We start from the raw sequence: 10996 nt of genomic DNA on the forward strand, positions 1-10996 counted from the left end.
TAACACAATGCATCTCTGTCCTACGGGTCAACTCCTAACACAATGCATCTCTGTCCTACGGGTCAACTCCTAACACAATGCATCTCTGTCCTACGGGTCAACTCCTAACACAATGCATCTCTGTCCTACGGGTCAACTCCTAACACAATGCATCTCTGTTGCGAGGGAGGAACTGAATTGTAGGCCGTCATTGAAAATAAGAATTTGTTCTTAACTGACTTGCCTTGGTAAAAAAAAGGTTTTATAAGTCACACCCTGTCTGATGCTGGAAATCCCTTGTAGGGGCCCCTCTGTGAGATAGGACTGTAGTAGGAGGGTCGTTGGGGTGGGCCCCTCTGTGTGAGATAGGACTGTGGTAGGGGATCGTTGGGGTGGGCCCCTCTGTGTGAGATAGGACTGTGGTAGGGGGATCGTTGGGGTGGGCCCCTCTGTGAGATAGGACTGTGGTAGGGGGATCGTTGGGGTGGGCCCCTCTGTGTGAGATAGGACTGTGGTAGGGGGATCGTTGGGGTGGGCCCCTCTGTGTGAGAGAGGACTGTAGTAGGAGGGTTGTTGTGGTGGGCCCCTCTGTGTGAGAGAGGGTCTATCCACCCCTTGTCTGACTCAGTAACTTTCCATATAGCCAGTTCTCTATCCACCTTGTCTGACTCAGTAACTTTCCATACAGCCAGTTCTCTATCCTTCCTCTTGTCTGACTCAGTAACTTTCCATACAGCCAGTTCTCTATCCACCCCTTGTCTGACTCAGTAACTTTCCATACAGCCAGTTCTCTATCCACCCCTTGTCTGACTCAGTAACTTTCCATACAGCCAGTTCTCTATCCACCCCTTGTCTGACTCAGTAACTTTCCATACAGCCAGTTCTCTATCCACCCTTCCCCTTGTCTGACTCAGTAACTTTCCATACAGCCAGTTCTCTATCCTTCCTCTTGTCTGACTCAGTAACTTTCCATACAGCCAGTTCTCTATCCATTCCCAACACATACATTACTGAAACGGCTGAAACGGAATGGGAAATGAAACATTCATAAGTTCCAGTATATTCTTCAAGAATCAATAGGTACACATCACAGGAGGGTTGGTGGCTCCTTCACTGGGGAGAACGGGCTCATAGTAACAGCTGAAACGGAATGGTATCGAATCGCGTGGTTTTCATGTGTTTAGTTCCCATTCCATCCCTCCGTTCCAGCCATTACTATGAGTCCCTTCTCCATTCAGCAGCCTCCGGTGCAGAAATGGGTGTATCGACTGCAGGTTGTCCAGTTAACTGTGAGACAACTAAGTGTTCTGTCCTGTTTCCAGATCTACGTCCCTCCGGTCCAGATGAGTTATATCTTTGTCTATGGGACTCTGAAGAAGGGTCAGCCCAACTACTTCAGGATGCTGCCGGACCAGGGAACGGGAAGGCAGAGTTCTGTGGTCACGCCCGCACCGTAGATGGATACCCTCTGGTGATCGCTGGGAAGTACAACATCCCGTACCTGCTGAACCGTCCCGGGAGGGCCACAGGATCCAAGGGGAGGTGTACAGGGTGGATGACACCATGCTGAGCTTCCTAGACGCCTTCGAGGGCTGCCCCACCATGTACCAACGCACCTCCGTTCAGATAGAGTTGGAGGACTGGAAGGTGGAGGGAGAGAGAGGAGCCCAGGCAGCATGATGGAGGCCTTCTTCTACAGCACCACCTCCTACCAGCCTGCCTGGCTCAAACACAACTTCTATGAGAACTACGACGCCTACGGAGACCATGGCTTGGTGTACATCGACAGGGAGGACAGAGATCCACTGAAAGATCTGTAGCCTGGGTGCCATCATGCCACTCCTTGTTATGACAGCAGCAGGTCTGGGACCTGGCTAGAGGATAGATAGGCTGCTACACAGGATAGCTTTTTAGATATGTTGACTTGGTACTGTTGTTTTTACTGTCCAGAGATGTGAACTGCTGAGGGCCCTAAAAGGAGACACGTTGTTGTTGCACTGAAACATGTAATAAATCCCTGCTAGGGGGAAGTGCAGGTTTTAACTAATTAAACAACAGAATATCATCTACATGATCAGTCCCTGTGTGTGAAAACAATCCAATGTTATTTGTTGACTAAACTTTACTGCAAATGACACTCAAGTCTCGAGAAAAAAAACAATACACTAATATTGCAGTTACCATGACAGCCTTTATAATAGAATGCTTGTTACCATGACAGCCTTTATAATAGAACGCTTGTTACCACGACAGCCTTTATAATAGAACGCTTGTTACCATGACAGCCTTTATAATAGAACGCTTGTGACCACGACAGCCTTTATAATAGAACGCTTGTGACCACGACAGCCTTTATAATAGAACGCTTGTTACCACGACAGCCTTTATAATAGAACGCTTGTTACCACGACAGCATTTATAATAGAACGCTTGTGACCATGACAGCCTTTATAATAGAACGCTTGTTACCACGACAGCCTTTATAATAGAACGCTTGTTACCACGACAGCCTTTATAATAGAACGCTTGTGACCACGACAGCCTTTATAATAGAACGCTTGTGACCACGACAGCCTTTATAATAGAACGCTTGTGACCACGACAGCCTTTATAATAGAACGCTTGTGACCACGACAGCCTTTATAATAGAACGCTTGTTACCACGACAGCCTTTATAATAGAACGCTTGTTACCACGACAGCATTTATAATAGAACGCTTGTGACCACGACAGCCTTTATAATAGAACGCTTGTTACCATGACAGCCTTTATAATAGAACGCTTGTGACCGTGACAGCCTTTATAATAGAACGCTTGTGACCGTGACAGCCTTTATAATAGAACGCTTGTTACCATGACAGCCTTTATAATAGAACGCTCGTTACCATGACAGCCTTTATAATAGAACGCTTGTGACCATGACAGCCTTTATAATAGAACGCTTGTGACCATGACAGCCTTTATAATAGAACGCTTGTGACCACGACAGCCTTTATAATAGAACGCTTGTGACCATGACAGCCTTTATAATAGAACGCTTGTTACCATGACAGCCTTTATAATAGAACGCTTGTTACCATGACAGCCTTTATAATAGAACGCTTGTGACCACACATCTAAATATTGCACTTGGGGGAGAGAAAAACATGTTAAAGTATAAATTGAATGAAACAGTCATTATATTTCTGCCCTGTTATAGTGGCCACTATAGTAGACATGGATCAAGTGCACAAGGCTACACTGAATTACAACACTCCAGTGTTACGGTCAAGTTCAACACTAAAACAATGTCTTTGGGCCACACATTATTACATTGTACACTTCCTGCCTGTGGACATGTGTTCTACGATGTGTCAGCAGCAGAGAGGAGGGAACGGGTGGTTTCTTTCACCTCTATAGAGGCATCCATCTTAAGCCCAGCTACACCTGATCCCTGAATCCACCTATTTAACAAGCAAGGCCTCCATTTTTCACCTCATTCTCTCAACCTGAAAATGAAACCCAATACTGTAGAGAGAGAACATTAGTTAACGTTTCACACAAATTGCCAGGGTCTAGTAAGCAACTGTGTTATAACTCGAGGAATGGCAAGGAGTCGTATACCAGTTAATACTATAGCGAATTGGTTAGGTTACTAATGTCGGCTAGCGTCAGCTGTCTGATGGAGCGTCAGCTGTCTGATGGAACGTCAGCTGTCTGATGGAACGTTAGCTGTGTTGTAACGTTAGCTAGCTAGCGTCAGCTGTCTGATGGAACGTTAGCTGTGTTGTAACGTTAGCTAGCTAGCGTCAGCTGTCTGATGGAACGTTAGCTGTGTTGTAACGTTAGCTAGCTAGCGTCAGCTGTCTGATGGAACGTCAGCTGTCTGATGGAACGTTAGCTGTGTTGTAACGTTAGCTAGCTAGCGTCAGCTGTCTGATGGAGCGTCAGCTGTCTGATGGAACGTTAGCTGTGTTGTAACGTTAGCTAGCTAGCGTCAGCTGTCTGATGGAGCGTCAGCTGTCTGATGGAACGTTAGCTGTGTTGTAACGTTAGCTAGCTAGCGTCAGCTGTCTGATGGAACGTCAGCTGTCTGATGGAACGTTAGCTGTGTTGTAACGTTAGCTAGCTAGCGTCAGCTGTCTGATGGAGCGTCAGCTGTCTGATGGAACGTCAGCTGTCTGATGGAACGTTAGCTGTGTTGTAACGTTAGCTAGCTAGCGTCAGCTGTCTGATGGAGCGTCAGCTGTCTGATGGAACGTTAGCTGTGTTGTAACGTTAGCTAGCTAGCGTCAGCTGTCTGATGGAACGTCAGCTGTCTGATGGAACGTTAGCTGTGTTGTAACGTTAGCTAGCTAGCGTCAGCTGTCTGATGGAGCGTCAGCTGTCTGATGGAACGTCAGCTGTCTGATGGAACGTTAGCTGTGTTGTAACGTTAGCTAGCTAGCGTCAGCTGTCTGATGGAACGCCAGCTGTCTGATGGAACGTTAGCTGTGTTGTAACGTTAGCTAGCTAGCGTCAGCTGTCTGATGGAACGTCAGCTGTCTGATGGAACGTTAGCTGTGTTGTAACGTTAGCTAGCTAGCGTCAGCTGTCTGATGGAACGTCAGCTGTCTGATGGAACGTTAGCTGTGTTGTAACGTTAGCTAGCTAGCGTCAGCTGTCTGATGGAACGCCAGCTGTCTGATGGAACGTTAGCTGTGTTGTAACGTTAGCTAGCTAGCGTCAGCTGTCTGATGGAACGCCAGCTGTCTGATGGAACGTTAGCTGTGTTGTAACGTTAGCTAGCTAGCGTCAGCTGTCTGATGGAACGTTAGCTGTGTTGTAACGTTAGCTAGCTAGCGTCAGCTGTCTGATGGAACGCCAGCTGTCTGATGGAACGTTAGCTGTGTTGTAACGTTAGCTAGCTAGCGTCAGCTGTCTGATGGAACGTTAGCTGTGTTGTAACGTTAGCTAGCTAGCGTCAGCTGTCTGATGGAACGTCAGCTGTCTGATGGAACGTTAGCTGTGTTGTAACGTTAGCTAGCTAGCGTCAGCTGTCTGATGGAACGTTAGCTGTGTTGTAACGTTAGCTAGCTAGCGTCAGCTGTCTGTTGGAACGCCAGCTGTCTGTTGGAACGCCAGCTGTCTGTTGGAACGCCAGCTGTCTGATGGAACGCCAGCTGTCTGATGGAACGCAGCTGTCTGATGGAACGCCAGCTGTCTGATGGAACGCCAGCTGTCTGTTGGAACGCCAGCTGTCTGTTGGAACGCCAGCTGTCTGTTGGAACGTCAGCTGTCTGTTGGAACGCCAGCTGTCTGATGGAACGCCAGCTGTCTGATGGAACGTCAGCTGTCTGATGGAACGCCAGCTGTGTTGTAACGTTAGCTAGCTAGCGTCAGCTGTCTGTTGGAGCGTCAGCTGTCTGATGGAACGTCAGCTGTCTGATGGAACGCAGCTGTCTGATGGAACGTTAGCTGTGTTGTAACGTTAGCTAGCTAGCGTCAGCTGTCTGATGGGACGTCAGCTGTCTGGTGGAACGTTAGCTGTGTTGTAACGTTAGCTAGCTAGCGTCAGCTGTCTGATGGAACGTCAGCTGTCTGATGGAACGTTAGCTGTGTTGTAACGTTAGCTAGCTAGCGTCAGCTGTCTGATGGAACGTTAGCTGTGTTGTAACGTTAGCTAGCTAGCGTCAGCTGTCTGTTGGAACGCCAGCTGTCTGTTGGAACGTCAGCTGTCTGTTGGAACGCCAGCTGTCTGATGGAACGCCAGCTGTCTGATGGAACGCCAGCTGTCTGATGGAACGCCAGCTGTCTGATGGAACGCCAGCTGTCTGTTGGAACGCCAGCTGTCTGATGGAACGCCAGCTGTCTGTTGGAACGCCAGCTGTCTGATGGAACGTCAGCTGTCTGTTGGAACGCCAGCTGTCTGATGGAACGCCAGCTGTCTGATGGAACGCCAGCTGTCTGTTGGAACGCCAGCTGTCTAATGGAACGCCAGCTGTCTGATGGAACGCCAGCTGTCTGATGGAACGTCAGCTGTCTGTTGTAACGCCAGCTGTCTGTTGGAACGCCAGCTGTCTGTTGGAACGTTAGCTAGCTAGCGTCAGCTGTGATGTAACGCAGCTGTCTGATGTAACGTCAGCTGTCTGATGGAACGCCAGCTGTCTGTTGTAACGCCAGCTGTCTGTTGTAACGCCAGCTGTCTGATGGAACGTCAGCTGTCTGCTGGAACGTTAGTTGTCTGTTGTAACGTTAGCTAGCTAGCGTCAGCTGTGTTGTAACGTTAGCTAGCTAGCGTCAGCTGTGTTGTAACGTTAGCTAGCTAGCGTCAGCTGTCTGTTGGAACGTCAGCTAGCTAGCGTCAGCTGTCTGTTGGAACGTTAGCTAGCTAGCGTCAGCTGTCTGTTGGAACGTTAGCTAGCTAGCGTCAGCTGTCTGATGGAACGTCAGCTGTCTGATGGAACGTCAGTTGTCTGATGGAACGTCAGCTGTCTGATGGAACGTCAGCTAGCTAGCGTCAGCTGTCTGACGTTGTAACGTTAGCTAGCTAGCGTCAGCTGTCTGACGTTGTAACGTTAGCTAGCTAGCGTCAGCTGTCTGACGTTGTAACGTTAGCTAGCTAGCGTCAGCTGTCTGACGTTGTAACGTTAGCTAGCTAGCGTCAGCTGTCTGACGTTGTAACGTTAGCTAGCTAGCGTCAGCTGTCTGACGTTGTAACGTTAGCTAGCTAGCGTCAGCTGTCTGACGTTGTAACGTTAGCTAGCTAGCGTCAGCTGTCTGACGTTGTAACGTTAGCTAGCTAGCGTCAGCTGTCTGACGTTGTAACATTAGCTAGCTAGCGTTAGCTGTCTGACGTTGTAACGTTAGCTAGCTAGCGTCAGCTGTCTGATGTAACGTTAGTGTAACGGATGTGAAACGGCTAGCTTAGTTAGCGGTGTGCGCTAAATAGCGTTTCAATCGGTTACGTCACTTGCTCTGAGACCTTGAAGTAGTGTTTCCCCTTGCTCTGCAAGGGCCGCGGCTTTTGTGGAGCGATGGGTAACGATGCTTCGAGGGTGACTGTTGTTGATGTGTGCAGAAGGTCCCTGGTTCGCGCCCGGGTATGGGCGAGGGGACGGTTTAAAAGTATACTGTTACATTAGCTAGCTAGCGTCAGCTGTCTGATGTTGTAACGTTCATAGAGGAATGTATAATTGTAGTAATGCTAACAGAACATTAGCTAGTGTCAGATAATGTTTAACTACTCCGTAGCAGAACCTCTTATGCTAACAGAACATTAGCTAGAAAGCACTTTAGACTGTACGTGTTGGGACCTGTTATGCTAACAGAACATTAGCTAGAAAGCACTTTAGAATGTACTGTGTTGGGACCTGTTATGCTAACAGAACATTAGCTAGAAAGCACTTTAGACTGTACTGTGTTGGGACCTGCTATGCTAACAGAACATTAGCTAGAAAGCACTTTAGACTGTACTGTGTTGGGACCTGTTATGCTAACAGAACATTAGCTAGAAAGCACTTTAGACTGTACGTGTTGGGACCTGTTATGCTAACAGAACATTAGCTAGAAAGCACTTTAGACTGTACGTGTTGGGACCTGTTATGCTAACAGAACATTAGCTAGAAAGCACTTTAGACTGTACTGTGTTGGGACCTGTAAAAATTACTACAATTATACATTCCTCTATGAAGCTAAACTGTCTGATCACTGTAGTGAGTGATCACCTGCTGCAGGACATGTCTGACCTATGTTGTTGAGAGCGCATTAGTGGGACAGGACATGACTATGTTGTTGAGACCATTAGTGGGACAGGACATGACTATGTTGTTGAGACCATTAGTGGGACAGGACATGACTATGTTGTTGAGTCCATTAGTGGGACAGGACATGACTATGTTGTTGAGACCATTAGTGGGACAGGACATGACTATGTTGTTGAGACCATTAGTGGGACAGGACATGACTATGTTGTTGAGAGTCCATTAGTGGGACAGGACATGACTATGTTGTTGAGACCATTAGTGGGACAGGACATGACTATGTTGTTGAGAGACCATTAGTGGGACAGGACATGACTATGTTGTTGAGAGTCCATTAGTGGGACAGGACATGACTATGTTGTTGAGACCATTAGTGGGACAGGACATGACTATGTTGTTGAGACCATTAGTGGGACAGGACATGACTATGTTGTTGAGACCATTAGTGGGACAGGACATGTCTGACCTATGTTGTTGAGACCATTAGTGGGACAGGACATGACTATGTTGTTGAGACCATTAGTGGGACAGGACATGACTATGTTGTTGAGACCATTAGTGGGACAGGACATGTCTATGTTGTTGAGACCATTAGTGGGACAGGACATGACTATGTTGTTGAGTCCATTAGTGGGACTTTACATTATAGACTTCTATCATACCACTGTTAGGTTCTTATTTTTCAGAGTAAATAACTCTCAGACTCTAGAGAAGTTTTAACCCAGTTTAATCATTTCCCAAAGGTTCTGTACAGCAGAAAATCAGACAGCTAAAGATTTCAGACTTCACAGTTTATATACATCCTCCTTAAGACACTCCCCTTTCTCTCCAATCCCTACGTCTCATGGCTCCACAGGAAGCTAATAAAGAGGGTAACAGGATACCAAACATTAAATTACTCTCTTCAGAGAATCTGTCCTGACCTCAACCTCTCATCTAATACCCAGATGTCTCCCCTGTATCAACACATCACTGTCCTCACCTCCTGACCTCAACCCCTCCTTCACCTAATACCCAGATGTCCATCTGTCTCCCCTGTATCAACACATCTCTGTCCTCACCTCCTGACCTCAACCCCTCCTTCACCTAATACCCAGATGTCCATCTGTCTCCCCTATATCAACACATCTCTGTCCTCACCTCCTGACCTCAACCCCTCCTTCACCTAATACCCAGATGTCCATCTGTCTCCCCTGTATCAACACATCTCTGTCCTCACCTCCTGACCTCTGACCTCAACCCCTCCTTCACCTAATACCCAGATGTCCATCTGTCTCCCCTGTATCAACACATCTCTGTCCTCACCTCCTGACCTCAACCCCTCCTTCACCTAATACCCAGATGTCCATCTGTCTCCCCTGTATCAACACATCTCTGTCCTCACCTCCTGACCTCAACCCCTCCTTCACCTAATACCCAGATGTCCATATGTCTCCCCTGAATCAACACATCTCTGTCCTCACCTCCTGACCTCTGTCCTCAACCCCTCCTTCACCTAATACCCAGATGTCCATATGTCTCCCCTGAATCAACACATCTCTGTCCTCAACCCCTCCTTCACCTAATACCCAGATGTCCATCTGTCTCCCCTGTATCAACACATCTCTGTCCTCACCTCCTGACCTCTGACCTCAACCCCTCCTTCACCTAATACCCAGATGTCCATCTGTCTCCCCTGTATCAACACATCGCTGTCCTCACCTCCTGACCTCAACCCCTCCTTCACCTAATACCCAGATGTCCATCTGTCTCCCCTGAATCAACACATCTCTGTCCTCACCTCCTGACCTCAACCCCTCCTTCACCTAATACCCAGATGTCCATCTGTCTCCCCTGTATCAACACATCTCTGTCCTCACCTCCTGACCTCAACCCCTCCTTCACCTAATACCCAGATGTCCATATGTCTCCCCTGAATCAACACATCTCTGTCCTCAACCCCTCCTTCACCTAATACCCAGATGTCCATCTGTCTCCCCTGTATCAACACATCGCTGTCCTCACCTCCTGACCTCAACCCCTCCTTCACCTAATACCCATATGTCTCCCCTGAATCAACACATCTCTGTCCTCAACCCCTCCTTCACCTAATACCCAGATGTCCATCTGTCTCCCCTGTATCAACACATCGCTGTCCTCACCTCCATCAAACACATTCCAAAGCCTTCTGTCTTTCTTCAGAGAACCATTCTAAACAGAACACCCAGTCTCTGTCATGTCCTATCATACATTTCCTATCTCAATGTTTAGCACATTCCAACACCACATTCATTCTTCCCATGACAGACTGACCAGGTGAATCCAGGATCCCTTATTGATGTCACCTGTTAAATTCACTTAAATGAGTGTAGATGAAGGGGAGGAGACGGGTTAAATATGGATTCTTTGCCATTCAGAGGGTAAATGGGCAAGAAAAGATTGAAATCAAATCAAATTTGATTAGTCACAATACAGTAGAAAAAAAAAATGAATAAGAACTAACAAATAATTAAAGAGCAGCAGTAATAATAATCATAGCGAGACTATATGCAGGGGGTACCGGTTAGTAATGAGACTATATGCAGGGGGTACCAGTTAGTAATGAGACTATATGCAGGGGGTACCGGTTAGTAATGAGACTATATGCAGGGGGCACCGGTTAGTAATGAGACTATATGCAGGGGGTACCGGTACAGAGTCAATGTGCGGGGTCACCGGTTAGTAATGAGACTATATGCAGGGGGTACCGGTTAGTAATGAGACTATATGCAGGGGGTACCGGTTAGTAATGAGACTATATGCAGGGGGTACCGGTACAGAGTCAATGTGCGGGGTCACCGGTTAGTAATGAGACTATATGCAGGGGGCACCGGTTAGTAATGAGACTATATGCAGGCGGTACCGGTACAGAGTCAATGTGCGGTGTCACCGGTGTCATGGCGTTGCCCTCTTTGGACACAGCGAGCACCATCCCCCTGCACCATCTCTCTCGGTCTCCTACACCCAGGATGCTGTGGTCCGATAGGTCGTAAATTCCTGGAGGAGATTATCTCCTCATGGCCACAGTATAGAGAGAGAGAGTGAGTTTTCATAGAGAGAACGGAATTTCTTCCACCTCACAGAACTGAAGGTCCGAACGATATTCATGTTCTGGAGAATGTATAAAAGATCGGTGAAGTAACGAGCTACGAACTGGTCCGTTTGGTACAATTTTGTGAAACTCATGGGTGACAATAGTCACATTACCATAACCCTGTTTATACAAGAGTCTCAGTTATGAGGCTTACATCTACTTGTTGTATGAAATGAATGAGTAA

General features: G+C 47.4%; 1 pseudogene; it reads left to right on the top strand.

The window, feature by feature from the left end:
- The first annotated feature begins 1196 nt into the window (after window positions 1-1196).
- LOC124022430 lies at window positions 1197-2048 on the top strand (annotated as a pseudogene).
- The last annotated feature ends 8948 nt before the right edge of the window (window positions 2049-10996 follow it).

This window comes from Oncorhynchus gorbuscha, unplaced genomic scaffold, assembly GCF_021184085.1.
Source record: "Oncorhynchus gorbuscha isolate QuinsamMale2020 ecotype Even-year unplaced genomic scaffold, OgorEven_v1.0 Un_scaffold_1383, whole genome shotgun sequence".
In the NCBI taxonomy this organism is placed as follows: domain Eukaryota; kingdom Metazoa; phylum Chordata; class Actinopteri; order Salmoniformes; family Salmonidae; genus Oncorhynchus; species Oncorhynchus gorbuscha.